We start from the raw sequence: 22614 nt of genomic DNA on the forward strand, positions 1-22614 counted from the left end.
GATCATGGGATTCCAGACAGTGTTGTCCCTTAACTCCTAATTTTACTTTCCCTAGAAATTGTCCAAGAGCTAAATCCTTTATCTATTGTGGAAGTTAGTAAATATAAAAGCTCTCTTGTAAAAGCTGTTATGCAACAACTCCCAGCTTGAGTCCACAAAAATTCAAGCATAGGGACCAAAACAACACAATTTTCAGCAGTGCTAGGTACCTGCTTCTCTGACCATCAAGGAGGAGTCAGATGGATTCCTATCTCTGAGAGGCAATGTTTGAGCCTCTCTCAGCCTCAGTACAGATGTACACAGGAGCCTAATAATAAGACATTGATTTTAAAGCTTCTGGCCTAATTCTTCAGTTTCTCCTAGAACAGATACTCATCAATACAAAACATACATACAGTCAATCATTGCTGCACTCCTTTCCCCAAACTATTTTACTCTGTATATTTCAACTGGAAATTTGACTGATCTGTGAGCCAAGATACGCTCTGTTATCCCCACTGGAGATCAGCAGGTTTTCAAACCAAAGGCTTTGACAAAGGTCTGATAAAGGAGCATTTCGGATGACAAAACATTTTTCAGGAGAGATGTTGATCTGAGCCCCAGCAGGTACAGAGATCATCAGCTTCAAGTTAGACCTCTGTGGCCATAAAACTCTGCATAGGAAGCCATTTGGCTCCAACCACCTCCTACAGTCAGGAGGAAAACAAGAGCATGCCTGTGCTTCTAATCTCTTGTGGCCCACATGATCCTCTGCTAACACTTCAGCACCCAGCTTGCCCTGAGAACTACAGAAGGAGCATCAAGCTGTCAGACATCAGGCATTGCACCGAGGGGAGGTTTGTCTCATCAAGGTTTAATTATGACATAACGAAAAAAAAAAAAGGGAAAAAAGAGATGTTCCTGCTGGGAGCATCATGTTAAGCAGAGTCACGCATGCTTTTACCACCTCTTGCCATGCTTTGTAAACAGAAACTATTGAAGTGTCTCAGAGCAATGAGCTGCACCACTTGCAGTCATGATGTAGTGGGCTTCAAGCCAAGTCAGAGAATACAGCCCAGTCATGTTTTAATACTGAGGGCTAATATGTAATCATAATTGATACATCAAGTAGTATAAACCACAGAAAACTGCATACAGTCCAATCTGGAAACGTAATTGATTCCTTCACTCACTTCATACCTATTTTTCAAAAGAAAGTAATTATCTAAAAACATGCTGGGTTGCTTTTTCCCTAAGCAGACAGATGCCATGGGTCTTGTGGCAGGATTTGGACATACATACTTAGTAAACAAACTGGCTAAATGTTTTTATTAGGACAGTAATGTTACAAGGGCTATAATTTTAATTGACACATTTAAACACCTGATTAAATTCTGAGCATTGCTGACAAGTATTGCAATTCCTCCATTTTTGTGATAATGTGCCCTTTTAAAAGTGCTTTAAAAAGTTAAAACTTTAAAAATATTTCACAAGACTAATGTCAGCTTCCAAAGCCCGGAAGTGGTTCTAGGAAGAAAACACTGAAGTGAGGATGTGAGACATCCAGCTGCCATTCTAACTACAGAGCTCCTGTCCATCTCAATCCCATCTGTCATCCCCCTCCACGCTCTTGTACCAGGAATTGTGTCCAGAGATGTTTTCAAAATCATTTTATAGCCCCCTCCTCGTTAAAGCAATCTTTCCAAAATGAAGCCTTCCACTCAACAGCAGATCACACAGTTTCCATTTAAAACACCACTGCAGGGAGAAAGGGAAAGGGGAACGTTTCAGTGTATCCAGACTGTGATTAACTAAGATCCTGCAACACTGATGCTTTGTTTCAAAATGAAGAAGAATAATGATTCTAGTGTGGCATTCCCTAATTTATTATTTCACTTTTCATTTCCATTAAATAGAGTAAACAGTAATGTGCGTAAATGTATCCCTTCCTGTTTCACTTAGCTAGCAGGTATGAACACAGAAATACTTTATATGCAGCAGTAACAGCAATAAAGATTAAATTATTTACACAACATGTAAGATTTGTTTCCAGATGTAAACAGACAACAATAAGAAAAGCAACTGTTCCCCCAGCAAAAGCTAAATGCTAGTGTAGAGCCTTAGTCATGGAGGCGATTCAATCTATTTTATCAAACCCAATATTATTTAATTGGTTTGGTTTTTTTCATTAAGCCTTCAGAAGCAGAATGCAGGGTTAGCATAGCAACACAGCACTTGTTTCCCTGTTTACTGCTGTCAGGAACATCATGCCTTGATGCAGCTGTACACAGCACCTCTGTGCACACCTGGAAAATACTTGTGCCTGGAATTTAACGACAGCATCAAAATAAAGGTGCATAATCCCCTTTCCCCAGCAAAAATCCCACTTGCACTGTTTGTAGAATTGTCCTTAGGTGAATAACTGTATGGAATGTTTTCATATAGTTCAGCCTTGCTGGCATGTCTGAGGACAAACTCACCTGTCAGAGCTCCTGCAACCTGTTTTCTACCATCTCAGCTTCTCTGAGGCAGTGCTTTGTCATGCAAATGACACAACATTTTGGGCCTGAATTTCATCCACAGCAATCTGCAGTAAGAAAACTAACATGGATGATAACCTCAGCTATACTAATTTTAACAATACGTTCGCTAAGAATCCGTCACACTATTGTGGTAGTGAAAATTTTAAAAATCAAGCCCTTTATCCTCATCAAATCTTCTTATTAGCATAGTAAATATCTAAATCTACATTTTATGGCTTGGGCTGATCTGCATACATAATTACAGTTAATTATAATCTAATGATAAGTATTGCATGTGCATGGCTCCAAGAACTGATCAAAAGATCACGTGTGAAGCAGCTGACAAAGAATCTTAGAATTCTTTGGGTTGTAAAAGACTTTAAGATTAGCAGCATTAGATGCCTTTAATGATTCAAGACTAGTACTACTACTGTAAGTGCAGCAAAAACGTGAATCCCCTGAACTTAGCCCGTGAGTAACTGGATGAACTGCTAGTTTGTTACTGAAATACAAGAGCTGTAAGAACATGACTGTTCTTCCATCCCTAGGAATGATTTCTCCAAAATGCAATCTTGGCCCATCTTGCTAAAATCTGTGGAATCACTAGTTATTAATCTAATAGGAATTTTGGAGAGGATGTTATCTAGGCACCAAATTTCAATTTCTCAAAAGAGAAAGATAAATGTCCTTGCTTACAAACACAATAATCAGCTGTGTATATATGCACAGAGAAGGAAACTACAATGTGTAGGCTTTAAATCATCTCAGAACAGAAGCATCCAAGTACAACTTCCAGAAAATTCCATTTAGACCCACCAGTACCAAGAGTAGGAATTTGACCTGTGAATTACAGTGCACTGAACACAACCACACAGCACTCCTCAGTCAAACCTTCTTCTAGTGTCTGTTCAGAAAAAAAGTCCAAAGGTTTTGCCACCAAACAAGGTATCCTTTGAACTTCCTGCCATGGAATGTGTTTACAAATGTTTCCTCCCCAGGTCCTCCAGGTGCTAAGCCCATGATGGCAGGGGTAGGGTTACAAGTGACAGAGTACACGCATGTGGCAAAGCACCTGCAAGATCTTGGCACCTACAATAGGACATGTCACCTCCAGGTTGCATCTAGCTTAGAATAATGGGCATAGGTGGGGAAGGGGGACATGCAGGAAGGTGTGGTATAAATCCTTCATTTTTTGGCGTGACATTTCAGAAACCGACGATTATTAACATGTGAACCAGGTTTAAGTTGTCACCTCTACTCGGCAGAAAGCATTTATAATGCATCTGGTAACCTACAAAGACCCTGTCCCAGAATGGGAGACCTCTGGAGAAAATACCAAAAATAAGAAGCCACATCAATGCAATTTCTGCCTCTCTCTATGAGAAGTTGCAGAGAAACTGAGAGAGGGGACATGGTAGCACTTCTATTGGGAGAGTGCTGGTCTAAAAAGGTATGTCAAACACTGGGACTACCTAGACAACAGCGAAAAGGAAGTGGGGGGAGTGGGGAATGGGACCCAAGATTTTTGGAGATTTAAAATCATAAAGTTCACCTTCTCACAAACCTGTGTGGGTTCAAGTCACAGAGGAGACGGCTGGAAGAAACACACAAAATAATTGCCACTTCTTCCACTGGACTTACAGAGACAAACAAGTGACATTTCAAATGTTAGGCGCACGCATTTAGCAGCCAGCTCTATCACTACCATCCTACAATCTTGTAAATGTCAGATTCCAATTTCCGAGACTTCCATATAATAAAAGTTCCCCAACTGCTATCTAGCTTCCCTACTTGGTCACATTTAATTTACATTGCTTGGACTATTCTAATTACCGGCAAGATAACAAAAGCTGAATGTAAAAACTTTACCTCTGTTCACTGCCTCTTAAATTAACAGTCTCAGATTACAAATATTTGAGAAAAGTTCTGAGGACATATTAATATTTAACTTTTCATTGCACTGGTCTAAAGTGCAAAGACAAAATTCCCTAATACAGCATCGCTTAAAGCTTATATACATCATTCACTCCACCTATTGGAATACAAGTTATCTCACTGAGGAAGAAAAAGTATGCCTTGGCAGCAGTATGGTAAGACTCTGGTTGAAGATGGGATCCTGTTCTTGTTTTAAAGAAAAAAAGTCAAATATATTCCTCGTTTTGGTCTGTTTGCTCTTCTTTTTTGGTCCGATTTCTGTATGAGAGGTTGAAAATAGACAGCATTCTGCTTGCTTCTTTTGGCTGAAGTACATTGCTCTCCAGCTAATCCATTGCTTTCCTGCTGTCCAACTGCCCCTAATTTCAGGACAGAGTTAATGCTTTCCATGGAGCATCCTGATAGCAAAGAGCAGGTACATAATCTGGTAGCATTCTCCTTGAGACATAAACAACTGGCTTAAGGCTGACCATTCACCTAAATTCCCTACCCAACCTAGACAGAAAAACCAGTGCCACTTGCCTGAGGCAACATAGCAGCATCAAAACAGCTACTTAAATCTTTGGCATCTCTAGTCATATTTACATAAGCTACTGCCTTCAAACTTCCTGAATTTTTCAAGAAAAGCAGGGATAATTAATTATACCCACACTGAAGGTTTAGAGATTCTCTTAGCTTAAGATTTTGAAATGGCTTTTCTTGCACACACTTCTGCTGTGACCCCAAAGCAGGACAGAAAATTACTTCTATTTGGTACACAGGATGAAGCATTGAAATACACATTCAAATACTACACTAAACACAGAGACACCCATAGCTCAACCGTAAGCATACATCCATAAATGATATTATAAAACTACTGCTCTGGCAAGAATTATGCTTAGAGCAAACAGGTAACATCTGAATACAAACCAAGCAAGGCTCAATCCAACAATATTTTGCACATGCAACATTCTTTAAGCATCATAACACTCAGGGCAAAGTTGAAGTAAGTGATCCGAGGAAGCAGCTCTTTCCCAGAGTTCGTCAGAGGTTTCGGACTGAATTTTTTTTTCAATTTGGAGCATCCTGTCTACATATCTTTCAGACAGTTAGCTCAAATCATGCTGAACAAGCTTGTCATAAGTAACCAGCTCGTTCTGCTTCAGGAAAATCAGACTTCCATAATAATTTACAACAATCTGCTCTACAAGACTTCAGCCAAGTCCAAACCACAGGCAAAGCTGGAAACTCAGTGGCAAAAAATTTCAAATGTCATTAAAATTCCTATGCTCCCTTCTACAGAGTAATCAGGATAAGGGCACCAAATGGTGTGAAGGGGTTAATTTTTAGTCAGCAACCAGGAGCACAAAGAGTGAATGCAAATGCTGCCACCCAGCACTGGCTCCAGAGCCTGAGTAAGGGGACTTTGAGATAGCTCTCCAGGTAATGATTTATGAACACTAATCCTTCAGCAGGGGTTCACAAAGATCGATGGATTGATAGCAACATCTTGTGACATGTGGGGCCTTGTGCTTTGCTGCATTCAGCTAAGGATTTTAGACTAAATTATCGGTCTTTCATCTGGAGACCACAGGTACAAGGATTTATGACTAAACTCTTGTCTGGCCTCTTTCGATTTCTTAAGGCAAAAGTGCAGCTTTCTTTGCTGGAGCTTGAGAGGCATATTTTTAGAAAGTAAAAATCAGATTAGCTATTTTATATAAGCACGTCAAAGTCTTAAATGCAGAGAATGCGATAATTCTTATTCTCCACATTAATGGAGAACCAGATTTTACCTTATACCAGACAGTAAGTACAAAAACAAGGGTTTCCTTAGCTTGAGAAACAAAGAAAAAAATGGATAAAACAAAAGTGAAGGATGAAAAATAAAGAAGAGATCATACCTCACTGAAATGATTATGGCTGAGAAGGGCAGGAAAGCTGCAAGATATAGGGCCAGGGACCAGAGTCCTCAGTTCATAGGTCAGAAAAGCAGAGGCAAAGAGCTTAGAAACATCCTCAAACCACTTAGTTGCTACAGACTGAATTCACGCTAGGAAGTGAGATTTCTATTATAAGCTACTCATTTAAGCTGCTACAATTAACAGAGAGCCACAGTTGCAAAGATGGGTCGCCCCATGCAGCTCTAGAGGCGGCTCCTCTCCTTTCCACTGACCAGCAACCCTAAATGGTTGAAGTTACATGAAATAAACCCTGGCACAGTAAAGAAATGAATATCAACATTTGTTTCGTAGCTCTAATCACTAATTACAAAGGTTGTAAATGCCCTCCAAAGAATAGGGAGCTATTTAATTCCTTTTTGCTTTAGACATTTTTCCAGAAATAAATTTGTATTTTATCCTGTTTGTTCTCAGATTAGCATGGGGATGGATTTAATTGGGCACAGCGGGGAAGCTAATATCCTTGGGTGAAATTATGCAGAGACTTAGATCCTTGGCCACCCTACGCACATTGCATGTGGCATAAATTAGCACAACATCTTTCCTGTTAATGAACAATGAGAAACTTTTTTCCAGTAATTTTTTTAAAATGTTAATCCATACAGCATTTCTTTAGAAGTCTCAAGAAATTATCCATAAAGTCAAGAGACTTTTCCACAGGCTTTACTTCTCCCACGAGGAGAGCTCTATTTTGTTTATCTCTGGAACACACAGGCTGCTTTTAATGCAGCATGTTTTTGTGGGTGCAAACTACAAACTATGTTAGACTTAGTCAGAACTTTTCTGATAGAATCTTGTTTTCTCCTGCATGAAATGCAGATTTGGGGGCATCACAATATTTCACAGGTCCATTCTGAACGGATCACTGACCACCTCAGCTGTCTGCTCCCTCTGTTGATGTCCTGGTTTATGCCATCCATTAGCAAAGCCAGATGTCCCAAAATATTGATCAAAATGGTCTATTTCTTTTTTCCGCCAAACTACTTCTAAGTCTTCGTAAATAAATAAACAAAATTTTTACCATTCATATCAACTTAAGAACTTCTTTTGTTTTCTTTTCTTCGTCTCAAATGCAACATTCTACAAAGGAAGTGAGACACTTAGGAATTGTGATTTTAACTATATGTATTTCACAAACAAACATGCATTATGATTTTGCATGAAGGGACACTGTGGATCCAATATATCAAATGCAAGAAGAACTTTGTGGACATTCTACTTTTTCCTACTTCTACACTACAAGTTAGCCATGTGTTTTGTAAAATGAGATTGCAATAATCTGGGAAGGCTGGAAAATTTCTAGTGAAGCTTACAGGTTTTTAAACATACCTCCCTCCAATTTCTAGACATGCAGTGTAGCAACATCAGCAGGCACATCTGCTGCTGGGTTGTCTTTACAGCAAAGAGCTGAATGCTCTACTCTGTTCTTCTTATCAGCCTAGTTTTCAAGGTTGTAGATAGTTGGCTATATCCCATCTCTCTGATGTAAGTTCAAACGAAAACTGTGTAAATGTAGGTCCAGGGGAAAAAAAGCTACATTTGCATTGTCCTAAAAGTATAAGAAGCTGGATTTCTTTTTCAGTATTTCCCACTACTTCCATCACACTGTTCGTACCAGTCTACTTAACAAAAATGATTTATGAGTTTACAAAAAAGAAAAAAAAAAGAGGGAGTGAGAGAAAAACCTTTAAAGGAGGAAGGTTTCTTTAGAAAGCTGTAATTTTAAAAGCATTTATCTTGAATCAGAGTCAAAACGAAAACGATGGATGCTGCAGCTGCAGTCTATTTAAGCTACTGTTTCTTTGCTGTTCTTCAACAGATGTGCATTGAAGATGAAATACAAAATCATATTTGCAATGGATCTACTGAAATGCACAGCAAGTCTTCTCACAAGCCAAGCAGAATAGAAAAAAAAGCTGCAGCAGTCATTTTAACCTGGAGCAATGAAAGGCTTAAACTTTTGGTCTCTGAACTTGAGGCAGAAGCAGTCCACACACACACATATGCATACCTGACCTGACACAAACAGAAATCAAGGGACTCAGGTCATTTTTGTCCTAGTGATGTGTCCAGATGGACCAAGATTTACCACCTCTGAAGCAGTGCCCCTGGTATTTTTAGTGCAATCACATCCTCCTCATACTTTACTGTGATTTATGAACAACAATTTTCTTTACAAGAATTTGATAAGCGGAAAAGAAAGTATGAAATCCTGCAGTAATCGCTTCCAGAGCAGTCATTCATTATGGCAAAGAGGATTACGACTGCAGCTTGTTGGATAAGCAGATAAGCTCTTACAAATTAAGGATGCTACTTCCTTGGCAATGTGAAGGCCAAATGCTGATATTGAAAGGAAAAAAGCATCACAGACAGTAAAGGTCTGATTCTGCGATTTGCAAGCTGTCCGGACTAATAATTAATACACAGCTGGGCTTACTTCTTATTCCACGAGTTTATTCTGTTTAATACTTCTAAACTCCAAGTAATCCCAATGCACAGAGACACAATCGGCTTCTTTGCAAGATCTTTTACTTTCCCAGCAGCTCTTTATTGCCTCAGCTGACCAGGATCAGGACAGGTCCAGGTCTGTAGAGCACTGCTGGCCCCATCTCCAGCCCCATTGGACCTCAGGAGTTCTCCACCACTCCTGCCTTCTTCCAGCAGGATCCACACATCCGTACACAGAGGCTGGGAAGCTGCTTTCACACACTGCTCTCTCCGTTAGCAATGAGCTGTACAGGGATAATATTGTTTTCAGATGCACCAATCCCCTCATGCGGCAGTTTTGAAATATCCGAAACCACAGATTCTTCACAACATTTTACATATGAATAGGACATTGTCAGCTCCCTCAGACCCAGACTGCACTTCACCACACAGAAGAGTAAAATACACATTAGCACTATAAAACTTCATCTCAATTAGCATAATCTGTATTTCCATTATAGAGCCCAGCTTTACAGTCAACCTCGGTGAGACACTGAGCACTCTGGATCTGTCTTTCTCTAAGGACGAATTCTCAAAACACAAGAAAACTATTCAGAATGGTGAATGCACAAGTTTTCAGTGCCTGCTTATCTTTCAGCAGTTCTGCTCCCTTCATCTGTCTCCTTCCATTGCTCCCATCATCTCAATGAGTTTAATTAAAACCTTTCGATGCACTTTGTTTGCAGTGAGGAAATGCAGCCATGTCCCACACATACCAGAGTGGATGGGCCAAGCACACCACTTGCACCTCCGGAAGGCATGCCCCAGATGAAAAAGGAGTGACTGAGGAATGATCCTTCTGTGACTTTACTTCCAATGAGAGCATTTAAAGGGGAACTGAAACAGGCAGCAGTGGCAAAAGACACACAATCTGGTATCACTAACAAATACAATGCTGGATAGACTAAAAATTTTGAATTGACTGGGACTCCTCCTTCAACCAGTATGGATATGCTATATGCATACATACGCAAAATGCACATATAGCATGAGGTACTATACAAGTAGCTTTCTTCTACATCAAATGGGAATGAAGGAACCATACAGCACTTCAACATGTAGTTTCTCAGGCACCAGAATACTGGTTACCTATGTGACCTCTACTGGTAATAATAGTACTTCATAATTAGCATGCAAAATAATAGGCTTTAGTTTGAGTCGCTAATAGCCTGCCAACTGCATTGTGGAATTTCTATTAGTGTTGCAGCTGGTAACCAGCAAGTATCTAAAATCCAGGATCTCTCTAACAGTATCATTCTGGAGGAGATGGGCAACAAAACTGGTTGACAGAGTCATGAACTTAAAAAGTTCTTCCATAGGGAACAAACGCTGCTCTTGTACTTGTGAGGTCTCATGTAAAGAGGGATAGAAAAAGCAGGAGAGGAAAAAAAGGAAAGCACCCTTTCCAGAAGACTTTCTAAAATAATTCCCAATTAAATTATAGTTCATCTGTCAGAAAGACAACTCATCTTGGTTTTAAATTTGCCAGGAGCAGAAAATCCACCTTGAAAAACTGATTTCATGTCAAACTCTCCTCCCCAGACATAGCTTTTTGCTAAGCTGATGTGACCTATGCACACCTTCCAGCCAGAATCTTGTGGTACTCTTTTTCCTTTTTTCTGAACACACCCAAAGCTAACACTAAACTTGCTGAAACCAGTGTGTCCTGCATCACACAGCACCACAGCAAAGGCCATGGCAGGACCCATATGATGAGCAAGTGCCACCTCCCCTCTCCAGCCCTGTCCTCCACCCTTTCCCATGCCCGGGAGACATTAGCTCTCCTGTGGGCCAGGTAGCAGGCAGGCTAGCTGGTGAACCATCACCCTCAAACCCTTTTCAGACCTCCCTTTCAGCAAAAGACAGCCCTCTACTAAGTAAGCATCACCAAGATTTTATTCCTCTATGCATTCAGCCCTAATAGAATGACTAAAACTTGGCTGCCACCCAAGTCACTGGGTATTCACAATTCTGTATTAATGACTTGCAGTTCTCTTCCTCTCCATTTACCATTGCCCTAACTTTTGCATCCTCTAAAGACCTGATCAATAAATGACTGTGTTTCGTTCTGGATGATAAATTAGAACATTTAACAAGCATCAACCCAAAATATGGTCCCTTAGGGATCCCATGGGAAATGTATCTGCTTAGTGATGATTTCCCAGCTACAGCTATTTCTACAAACTGTCAAACATTTTTTAAATCAGTATTATGTGTGCCAGGTTGATATGCATTCACTTGCCAATTTAACTTTTGGATTGTTCAGCCCCATATGCACCTGTATAGAAGTAATTCTGGCATTCAAATATTGTATCATTAAAACAAAGAGGGGCATCAGCTTGGATAATTAATTTTAAAACATTTATTTGTGAAAAATGTTTAGGTTAGCTGTCTGTCTTTAACCTTCCAAGGCTTCAGAGAAGGCTTCTATGATGTATTGCAGTCTTGCTTTGCTCTCAAGTCTGCATGGGTTAATTTTATCACAAGTGCTTGAAAGCTGAAACATCAAAACTGCATTTTAATTGAGAATATTTTACACTTTCAGCTTAAAAATATAGAGCAGAATAAAATTACAGTTTAAGTGATGCTTTCTCAAGCCACAGAGTTGAATGGCAGATAGGAGTGATCTGGAGGGAACGATCTCAGACAGCTGCTGCTTTTGGGACAATCCTTGCATTTTATTTTGAAAACTCCATTTATCTTCATTGAATATTGATCAGCCATTACCAAGGAGTATATTTAAAAATGCTGTTAAATAACAGAACACAACAAATGAAAAAAAACCTGATTTGATTTCAAATTTACAATAAGGGGTTGTCACATATTACCCCTTTCCAAGCTGAGATAAATCATCTCAGCTCCATGAACTCAAACAGATCTCTGTCCTTCTGCACGGCTGGGAATTGCACCTGAACTTTGTACAGTGAAAGGAAGATTTACTGAGATTGACTGCTTGAGTCCTCAGCAGGCAAAGCAGTGAAATCATTTTATTCAGCTGGGAAGGACACCATTTGCGTGCTTACATGGAGCTATTCATGCAGGTATGATATGAGTGACTATATTACACCCATACATGAGTGAATACATACTTGCATTATTGATGTTGACACAGCACACCAGTGTTTTACCCACCATCAGATGCTATTTTTTTTTTATTTTGTAATTATTTAATTTTCAAGAGTTGTAACATGCTGCATCATGTTCAACTGTTCAAATCCAACAATTAAATAGCAGTTTATTTTGGTTTCTCCTTTCCATTTTTTATGTTTTGCTTCTATCTATTTTGTTAGGGGGCTCCCAGGCTGAAAGTTTAAGTAATAGTCAGACAAAATGGCAATGTGAATTTTTCATCTAATACTAGTCTCTTATTTAATAACCTTTTTTTTCAGAACATGCCGCTTTTCAACTATTCTATTTAATCTATTTACTCTTGACATACTATTTTCCTGTCAAAACCTATTCTATTTTTCTGAAATCTTTATCCTCTCTTTATTCCTCTCTGACCCTTTCTTTTTTTCCCTTCACTAAGCTATTCTCTTGGGCACGCTGCTGCTGCCCCTACACACCTCTACCAATCCTTTAGGCTCAATCTCTGCTCACCATTTCTCTTGCCTCACCTCTTCTAGTCTTCCAACAAGACAAGAAAAATCACAGCTTGCTCCCTAACCTGGCCACCATGCCAGGAACCTGGGTCCCACTCAACCCAGAGCAAGGGGTGGCAAAGGGTGGCAGGGAGAAGTGGTGTTGAAGGCTTGGGGACTTGGCTTCAGTCACTCAAGAGGAAGTAGAAAAAAGCCCTCCCCCATGTGTCCCCCTAGGTTTTAATACCACCCCTGAGCGCGGCAGCCCTCTTACACTACCTCAGTGCCCCACTCCCAGCTCAGCGCTGTCACTCTATGCTTGTCCTTCTCCATTCCCAGGAGACCCCATCTACCCAGGGGCCCTGCAGCAGCTGAGGCGCAAAATAATGAACGAGAGGTTTGAGAGGCAGGCAAATTACAAGGCCAAGAGCCACGGTGCAGGGAGGCCAGGAGGCACGGCTGGTCTTATTTATAGTTTTTACTCGGGGCTTTGTTTTTTCTGTAGTTAAAGCAGTTAAGAAAGATGACAGAGTTCGAGGTCAGGAGCATTGTCACAGGCACACAAAGGCATGACCAGACAAGAGATTCAGCAGCGATGTTGCCGAGTGCTTCCCTGTTTCTCAGTAAACAGTAGCTTTTCCTTTCCATTTTACATACTTGCTTTCAATTCTGTACCCCAAATGTTTAAACAAAGAGCAGTCATCCCCTCAAACAAAGGCTGTGAGTATGGAAAATAGTCCAACATTTACATGCTACTTTATGACAGGGTGCACACGAATTTTACTCTTCCCACCAAGGCTATGCTCCAGCTAAAATCAGTGTTGGAAAAACAAAAATTTCAGGTAAATTAAGACTGCCTTCTACCTCTACCCCAGCTATGTATGTTTTCTTGTAATGGGAACCCCAAATAGAAAAGAAAACGAGAACACCACAAGTTGATAACCCCATTGTCGCTAACCTTGTGGAAACTGCATTTGCAGTGCTGCATTTGTGGCTACCACCAAATGTGTGCTAATTTCAAAGGAGAGTTGAATATGCATATTTAAAAAATCAAATCCAAACCACTAGCACTGACTAATTTTGCAGTCAAGAACTTAGCTATATTCTTTTTGTATTGCTGTTTCACATTGCCCACAAAATAACGAGGCATACAAAGGCTGTAGATGAGGATATAAGTGAACCTGAAAAATCAGAGTTTCTGATCACCCTGAGGTAATTGCAATATAAGTAAAGGCTGCAGGGTGAAGGTAATGAGTGATTTCATTTAGATCCTCCCATGAACAGGATTAATTCCATGCTCTGCAGATGTTCATTTGTGTCCTATTTATCCTATGGGGAAACTAAAATACAAAGTGACTTGCTGTATACTTTGCGTACCATGTTAAGACAATTTAACTGTTTCTCTTGCAGCTATGCTACTTCTCTTCAAACGGAGGACAACAGCCCTAAAGCCTATATCCTCCATCAGCCCACCACAGACGATCTCATTTAATTCCTGCCTCACTGAGGAATGTCCTTTTAAGTAGGAGGCTCTCCTTAACTATGTCATCTGGCCATACTAGTAATCATAGAATGCTTGGGTTGTAAGGGACTTAAAGATCAACTAGTTCCAACCCCGCTACCATGGGCAGGGACACATTCCACTAGACCCAGTTTCTCAAAGCTCCATCCAACCTGGCCTTGAACACTTCAGGGATGGGACATCCGCCACTACTCTGGGCAATCGGTTCCAGTGCCTCACCACCCTCCCAGTAAACAATTTCTTCCTTATATCTAATCTGAATCTCCCCACTTTCAGTTTGAAGCCACTACCCCTTGTCGTGTCACTCCATGCCCTCATAAAAAGTAATGCAGTAAGTACTGAAATTCAAATGAACTGTCTCAGGCTGAAGTTCAAGGTCTTAGAAATAATATGTGCTTGGGGATTTGGTGTGAACTCTTCCATAAGCTTCCACTTGTGGCTTTCTTCAAAACACCTGATGGCAGCATCCAACTTACCAAATATCACCCTCACCACAGCTACAGCTAATTACCAGTCTCAGTTGGACAATGCAACATCAACCATCTGTTTTGCTTCAGAAACTCCCTGTTTGAGCTAGTGCTTCCCATCAATGCTTCCTTATGCAGAAAAGGGTGGGAATGCTCTGGTTACATTCCCACCGTTTTCCACACAAAGAAGCCTCAGAGAAGCTTCCTTATTGCCGCGTGGGAGCTGAATCTTCAGGGCATCCTTTGGATGGTGCTCTGGGCTGGGAGCAGGTTGAAGCTCATCGCAACCTACTCGCCCCAAAAAATAGCTGGCCGTAAAGTCATCCCTATCCTTAAGTCAATCCCAAATAAAACACACAGTGCAAGGAAAGAAAAGGGGAAATAAAACAAAAGCACAGCAAGTCCCAACCAAACATAAAGGTTTCTCTCCTTCATCTGCTAGCCCTTCGTACAGCCAAAAGACAGAGCTCTGCACATGACTAAAGGTTTCCAGCACCAGGGGTTTCTCAATGCTATTTGTCTAATCAAAAAGTCAACAAGCTCCCTCATGGATTTTTATTGCTAGGATAACACTGAAGGAAGAAACCACAAGATTTCATTTCCTTTCTCCCATGTTTCTCAAACAGCATCTCTTTGCTCACCACAGACAAAACAAAACACAGGCTTCTTCCCTCCCTTTAAACTAGAGATTAAGAAACTCAGATAGTCCTTAATACTGAGAAACAAGTGACCAAAATGGTTCTTCCAAACCCAAATAGCATTTTTCTACCCCACCATCCAGACACAACATGGTCACACGAGCCACACGGGCTCTGCAATCTCCTTCCCAGAAGCTCCCTCCCAGCAATGCCACTTCTCCTCCTCACAGCAAAGCTTAGGTCAGGATTAAAGAGGTGAGGGAATGTCTGAAATACAAAAGGTCTTTTACTGGCCACATCAAGTACAATATGTGAGAAGGAAATGTTAAAAGTCAAAGGAAGACTTTCAGCTTCCCAGCAAAAAGTAGCCATTAAAAGCAGTCACGAAGGCCAGGTGCCAAGTTAACAATGCACAGGGTGACAGCCAGTCCCACCACTTGCCACTTGGTGAAATCACTGTCTCCAGGCTAACACCTCAAGGAAGTACTTACTGACATCTTGCTCCCCAAATCACACTGAGAGGAGACGAGCAGGATGAACTACAGGCCACCCCCAATGGTCACTAATAATGCAATTTCTTTCTAAAAGATATGGCATCACAGCAACTAGCATTGCTGTTTGACTTGAGAAGTGTAGAACACAGCAAGAGCAAACACTTCTTCCTCCCTGAATCACCCCTTTCATCTTCCCATGGTCTTTCTCCTGAAAAAACATGAAGAAAGCGACAAAGCAAAATTAAGACTTACAAAAAGCTGTGTCTCTCTGGCACAAATAAAAAGAAATAAAAAAAGCTTTAAAAAAAGTTTCTTTAAAAAAACCCTGACCAAATTCTACTACTACCTTTCTCTTTTCAATGACAGCATTACAGGAAAGATTTGTATACTTTCTTGCCCAATTCTATAATTTCACTGCTGTCACTACACAGGCACCAGTGGTACTGAATTTACATGAAATCACACCCAGAAGGTTATTAAAAATACAAATTGCACAATCCAGTGCTGAACACAACAGCTTTCCTGAATTATAGCTGCTTCCTAAAATATGAGCTGGTGCCACGCTGCCAACTGCAGCCAAATGCATGACCAACTCATGTCTATCCAAACTGCTTCAAAAGAGAGAGCAGCAGCAAGAAGCAACTGCCAAACAGGGACACTCAGCCTGGATTTTGAACGCAAGCAGGGGTTTATTATTAGGTTGTTCTTTTGAGTTATACAACCAATGCCTTGGCTACACTGGGTAAAAATAAAAGCACAGTACTTCACAAATCACCTGCCCATCCTGATGGCCATGCTCCACAGTGAGAAGCACCACCCAGCTGAAGGGAGATGCACAGAGAACCTCTGTGGCTCCGCGGAGGAGTCCCAACCTCAGCCCCGAGCCAGCAGGAGCATAGACATGGGTCACACAGACACCCAGCTGGCTCCCACCACCACCACGCACACTGCAGAGCCCTTGCACGGGAAAGCAGAGAGTGATGGAGGGGTCTGAGGCAATGAGACCACAGCCACAAGCCAACTTCAACCAGTCTGCTCTCAGCCACGCAGAGAAAAATACCCTCATTACAGCAAAGGTCTGGGGCTGGGCCAAAAAAAACATTGGAGAAGACCCAGAATAGACTTAACAATGTCACTGGGGCAAAAGATGCAACTAAGGATTAGATCCATATGGAAGATAGAAGTAAACTAGTCATTGGTAGACAGGATTAATTTTCAATGTGTAAAATCTAAATTCCACTCTGAAGCAAAGAGAAAAAAGCAGCAAGACCAGCAAATCTCTTGCCTTTCTCAAATTTATACACTGAACAACTACTCATGTTATTCAGCACTGGCTACCTCTCACCTTCCTTCCCTCCACTATGAGTGACTTCAACAACTCTTACTCTTGGCCCAAAGAATTTCTCAGTTACTAAACAGCAAAATAGCAGGTATTGAAAAACAAAAGAACACAGCTGATGATAAAACGTACCATGTCTGAGACAGAGCATTTGAGAACAGCTTCAGCAAAAAATACTCAGACTTTAGATTCTCTACTGGAAAACAAAGGCTCTACATACAACTCATGATATTCTATGATTCCATGATTATTATTTGTCTCCATTTAACATTCCTAAAGAACAGCTCTTATTTACTTCGCAAGAGCTAACCAATCCAGCTTGAGAAGTGCCTAATGCCATTACAGTTTTCCTCCAGATCATCATCATATGCCTTGTGCCCTGTTCTTAAATCTGAATATGCACTTCTCAAAGTTCATGGGTAAGACTCAAATCTTGGGGCAAAATTCTTGCCCAGGATGCAAAGGTGCCCCACAGCTGATACCTCCCACTGGAGTTTACTTCTGGGCTCTACTTTTGGTTGCCTCACAGTCTTCTTCTGTAACCTTGGGGGTATCACTTCAGCCCAAATTCAGCAGTATACTGAAGCAGTCACCTCACATCATGCATATGAGTTCAAAATCAATGCAAGTATATTGATGCAGTCATGACTTGCTGAAGGTCAGAAAGCAAACTGGTGACAGAGCTGGAAATAAAGCAGAGACCTCCTGATCTCAAGATCAAGTCCTTTAACCTCGAGGCCACGTTTGCATAAATTAACACGGGAAACAATTCATCTGCAAGTGGTCTGAGTCATTTTAGTGATCAGGTAATGTGTCCCAGTTCTGTCATCGTTACATTTGTTGGCTCTGAGCTCCAATTTCCACCCCCATGCCACTTGCCCAACAATTTCTGTCCTTGGGAAAAAGTAATCAAGTATGATAAGGATGACAATCATAATTAGCTTAAAATACAGGCCTGCTGGCATGTATTGAGAACACATTTTAATATAAAGAGCTAACGTGAAGGGAGCAAGACGAAAGCAATAAAAATTTTAGATTAATTGAATATGGATATCCAAACCCAAATTATGAGAAATCATCATTTTAGGAAGTGGTAGGAATTCCCTTTACATAAATTACTCCTTTAAATATTTAAAATCCCACTTCAGCCTCACTAGAAATTAATGTTTAATAGCTGCTCTTCTGTAACCTGACAGAAGTATTTGTAAAATGCATTTAGCCTGGTCAGCTTCATCCTGCTCTCAAAATATGGGCAGAAGAAGGTGGACAAAGACCAAATAAGATAAGAAACAATCTGATTTCATTCAGATAGGTTTGCTGAGTTACCCATCATAAAGTAAATCACTTGCCAGAGAAGAAAGGAGAATAGACTTGAATGCTTGAAGGTGACTTTTTGTAACAGTAACCAGTTATGAATTATATCACATTAGCACCCCTTCTGTGTTGTAGAGATTTTCCAATACATTTGTCCATCTTCTGCCATTTTTCACAGTTAAGCAATTACTGGTCTGTTGGAAGGATGCCAGCTGTCAGTAATTCTGTCAAACTGACACTTCACAAATATGTAAGAGTCCGCATTTCTGATGATGAATTCCTCACTGCATGTGTGACAGGAAAAATTACTGCCAGCAATACCTACACAATGACTCCATGGGTCAGTAGGCTTGCTGTAAAAAGAGATGGGCAAGGTGAAAAGCACTGCCACAGGATGACAACTACTACATTGTGAGATCTAAAGACAGAGTTGTGTTTGGGGTTTTTTAAAACCAAACTTCACTGAAATCTCAGATATCAAAATGCTGCAAGTACTCTGGCCATGCCCACTATATCAGTAATGTGTGATGAGAATTAAGCAGAGCTATGGGACACATCATCATCAAGGAAGCATGAACAGCAATACTAGGTTCCTTTTCAACATGAGGGACTACCCACTATTTTGGTCTTCCTGAACCATTTCAGTTTGAGTGAGAAACCCACGAGAATGAGCCAGATGCAGCCCTCCCTGTGCACCCACAAAACACAGGCAGTGAGCACACATTACCCTGCCCCATCCCTCTCTCCCTAATGCCACAGACACACTTGGAAGGCAGTCACCCTTTCCAGCAGTTCTCCCTGCTGGGTCCTCATGACTTCTCCAAATGCCCTCCCCCAACTCCCTGCTGCCCACTAAGACAACATCCACTGCATTTGCAGGGTGATAAACTCTTAGCCACACCGATAGAACCTCTCAGAGGACCAGTTGCAGGACAACAAGCCTGAGTAAAACAACTCTTTTCAAGAGTTCTAATCTTGCATTTAAACATGCACTAATTTTTAATCCTCTTGTCCACCCTACAGAGTCATATATCAAGGATACAGATGCAGAGATTGATGTCACATTGATAAAACATAGATATCAAAGCCTTACCACAAGGAGCCATATTTACCATAGTAGTGTTGGGCTTATGCAGTAGCCACACTGCATAAGCCCACCATGGAAATCTAAAATTGCCCTAACTCAAGTCTTCTCCAACCCTAACCAGCCCAAGAGCTTAGAACAAGCAGTAAATCCTGGTGGGTTTTCACTCCTTTGCCCTTCTCACTGCATTTCATTCTAAGTTATGCATTGCCCCACGAGCCGAGGAGCAAAGGACAGTGTGGGGTCAGCAAGTTGATGAATAATAAAGGTTTATTTAATCAGCTTCTTATCGAACAGAGTTTAACCGACTAACCTGTGCAAGTGTCCAACTCTTCCCTAGCTGCTTTGCTAAGTCTCTCCTGACCAACTCATTAAACAGAGCAATGAAGTATCACACTGGCAGGATGAATAAAGTCTTTGCAGAAGGAAGCGAGGAATCGTCTGAGATGGCTCAATGTGCACACATGAGAGCACTCGGAGCCAACAGTTTTCTTTCCAGTTGAGAAAAGAGAAGTACTGGTGTCTGTGAGAAAAAGAAAAAAAAGGACAAGCCTTTTCCCTTGTTCTTTTTAATGATTTCCAGTGCTATCAAAAGACACAGAGCCACAACTACAGCTGGTACAAATCTCAGCAAATCCACTGACTTTGACAACACTACATGAATCTTAAGCAACTAAGACTTTGGTCCCAAAGCCTTACCAGTCACAAATAAAACAGTAACACCCTAAATTTTGGTTCCTATTTAAAAAACCACTGACTGCCCCTGATAAAACTGAAAATACTGACTTAGCTTTCTACTCGCCCAGGCAAAAACAAAAATGTGCTTTTTCTCAAATCTAACAGAAAGAACTACGTGCTGCTTAAAATAACAGCAACCACTGGCTGCTGCCTCCACTCCTACAGTTACCTTCCATCACTGGAAGCAAGCAGTCATCGTGCTCATATTTTCTGGACAAAGCCATAACAGACAAAAGGAAACAGTGGTCATATAAGAATAAAATACTTAAAACAAAACAAAAAATATTGAGCTTTTTAAGTTAAATATTAGTCACAGAGACTCCCTCAAACTGTTACTGACTCATTATTACTAACATAGGACAACAATGTACTACAGATAGCAGACAAAATATGTCACTTCTCTAAAAACATAACTTAAATAAAGTCCATATATAATTTAAAAGACTATGAAACCACGATTGCAGGGAAGACATATGATACCAAAAAAAAGATATTACAATTTTTTTTAAAAAATCCCACAAACTGTTGAAATGTCTAGTTATTTGCAAAATAGGATTCCCGTAGTAAATGAAAAGCCACTGAAAATAGCACAAGGACCCCAAAATAGCACCAAAAACCTGACAGAAGTAAAGCCTCACAGAGATGTGTTGTAAAATATCTAGCTACAGCTCCCCTAGATAACTCAGCCACACATGGATGATATAAATCATATTTTTAACAGGACAGAGCATCACGAGCAAGTGTAAATCGATAAGGCTGCACATGTACAAGTGAATGCTAAACGCGTTAGAGCAAAACCCTCTGTGCTGAGACAGACCTCACAGCTGCTCAAGGTAATTACTGGAGCGAGCAAAACCATGGAGCAAGGAGGCAAAGTGTGGTGGGACATTATTTGGACAGCACAGGGAAGCTGCCAGCACAGAAACCCCTGCAGAAACACCCTGACTTGGGCTTTTAGGGTGAACAGAGAAGGATCTGGGCTGCAGCCTGGAGCCAGCACCCCACACCACAGCCCGCTCCTGCCATCAAACTGGAGACTGAGCCACAAGGTAGCTGCACTTCTATCACAGCAGGGAAGGGTTTTGGCTTGTTCCCAGCTGGAGTCTTGATCCAAGACTCAAAGAAAATGAGAGCAAGGTCACTGTGGCTGTATTTAATATGGGCCACATCAACCACAGATGCTGTCAAAACCAAGCCGAGTAGAGGCCATACACAAACAATCACATTTATGTAGATATGATTAAAGAGATCCTTAAAATTCAAAAGCACATACAGAAAACCTGAATCTTGGACTAATTCCTCCCAAACTTATGCAAAAAAAGGGGTGAGAAATATTAATTTTGTTTCTTAGCAGCACACTCTCCTGCAGCCTATGCAACCCAGTCAGGGACACTCACAAGGTCTAAATTGGAACTGACTGCAGCTTTAAATGAGGATACATTTAAAGACATGTTCAATGGGTGGAGTTCTCTCTCCTCTCCTGATTCAGGGCATAACTGGAAAACTACTGACATTTCTTTGTCTACATAACAGCAATAAAACAAATAACAGCACAAAAAGCTAAGTGTAAATCTGGGATTTTAAAATTATTTACCAATCTTCTACACCGAAACAAAAAAACCTACCCTGATTAAAATACTTGATTTTTCTAATTTAATTTGCCTTGTTAAAACCTGCCACTGGAATAGCACAAGCTGTGAAATGGAAAGATACAGCATTCTGCCTTTAACACATGAACTGAACTAAAGAACAAGTAACACCAAGAACTGGGTGACAAAAGATGTGAAGCACTAACAAAAGAAACAGTCTCTACAGTGGTCTTTATTTAAGAAAACCAACAATTACAACACTTAAAATACTGCAGTTTGCAAATCCAGACTTTTTAACTTCAACTACTACACAGGAGCCTGTGATAAAGACAGAGGAGGCATGACAAGGGAACCCTTTCTTGACTTACACTGCCAGAACCAAGGAAAGTCAAGGGCTGGCAGGGAAAACAGGAGAGAGGAAAACCAGCCAGCTCATGCATGGAGCTACAGTTAGAGTTGTGAGCCAGGACTTTTGTACCTGGTGAACAAGCCTTTAGGCAGTGAAATGAAGGACATGAATCGAGATCCCATGCAGCAAAGGTAGGCAAGGACACTTCCAGGGAACACACAGGGATCAAAGAAAGGGCAAGTGCTTTCAGACTGGCTGGATCATAAGCGCTGACTGAAGCCAGAAGCTAAAAGAAACGTAAAAAAAAGCAGCTGTGATTAAGGAGGAATGACAAGACGTGTTGGGACAAAACACTGGAGGAAGCACAGGCTGGATTCACTAGTGAAAAGAAGACAGGCAGTGGATACACGTGGATTGATGCTGCCAGAGTACAAAGACAGAAGTGGTCTGGGAAACCTGATAGCACGTAGCAGGGCAGAGGCTAAAGAGGAGAAATAAAGGAGAAAGCTTTAGCGATCTAAATGACCTTTGGAAAAAAAAGCTTTCTGAGAAGCTAAAAAATCAAGTGTAAGCTGGCGCACTCATGTCATCTCCATACCATAATCAGGGCAGGAGACCTACACCAGAATACAC

The 22614-nt window shown here is 40.9% G+C and overlaps 1 protein-coding gene across 2 annotated transcripts in view; it reads right to left on the bottom strand.

Moving 5' to 3' along the window:
• The window catches only part of CHST11 (carbohydrate sulfotransferase 11), a 160593-nt gene that overhangs the window by 92148 nt on the left and 45831 nt on the right, over positions 1-22614 (bottom strand). The window lies entirely within an intron of this gene.

This window comes from Neopelma chrysocephalum, unplaced genomic scaffold (assembly GCF_003984885.1).
Source record: "Neopelma chrysocephalum unplaced genomic scaffold, ASM398488v2 Primary Assembly neopelma1_59, whole genome shotgun sequence".
NCBI classification, from domain to species: domain Eukaryota; kingdom Metazoa; phylum Chordata; class Aves; order Passeriformes; family Pipridae; genus Neopelma; species Neopelma chrysocephalum.